General features: G+C 54.3%; 1 protein-coding gene across 1 annotated transcript in view; it reads left to right on the top strand.

Annotated features, from left to right (window-relative positions):
• Nucleotides 1–707, top strand: part of tab2 (TGF-beta activated kinase 1 (MAP3K7) binding protein 2) — a 24,047-nt gene that overhangs the window by 21,174 nt on the left and 2,166 nt on the right. The window lies entirely within an intron of this gene.

Here is a 707-nt window from a genome sequence, read left to right as displayed (position 1 = left end):
AGTCACTTTACTCCAGTTTGTTCTTTTTTTGGGTTCTGAATGTGGAGATGATGGCATTCGGCTGCTGTTCAGCGCCCCGTCAACCCGAAAACGTCCTCAACTATCGGCCTGAACGTCTTGAACAGAAAGCCGATGAAATGAACTAGACAATACAAACAATGTCAACTTGCTCTCTTGACTTGACGAATATTCAAGCGGCCCTTTCATCCTTCCGTATTTCTGCATGCGGCCCTCAAACGACAAAGCTTCTTTGTACATGACGATTAAGAATGAACCACCGACTTCCAGACATGAGCTACACATTCATAAAGTCTTGCGATCGCAACATTCTGACCCTGGCACGGCTGGAGTCGATTTCCAGGGTTTCCTAAGGCAAGACGGATTTGCAGTCTGACCAAATCGGACACCCCCCGTGTGTGTTCTTTCGTGACCCAAAATGCGCGTGTGGCATCAGAGGGCAACGCGGCTACTCCTGTAGCTCTGGATCAGGGCGATCAATTCAGTGACCTCTGACACGTGCGGGTAGGCGTTCATCACTCCCTCAACCGTGTCCTTGGGGTAGAGCGTGCTCAGCTTGCTCCTCATCTCGTCGCGCAGCTCGCCGGACGGGCCGCCCGGACGCTGGCCGAGGCCCAGCGCGTCCCCGGGCAGGCTTTGGCTCTGCTCGCGCGCGGGCTGCCCGAAGTGGTCCTTCTCCCAAAAGACGA

Source organism: Hippocampus comes, unplaced genomic scaffold, assembly GCF_001891065.2.
Source record: "Hippocampus comes isolate QL1 unplaced genomic scaffold, H_comes_QL1_v1.1 scaffold144, whole genome shotgun sequence".
NCBI classification, from domain to species: Eukaryota; Metazoa; Chordata; class Actinopteri; order Syngnathiformes; family Syngnathidae; genus Hippocampus; species Hippocampus comes.
This window is presented reverse-complemented; position numbering and strand designations above follow the sequence as displayed.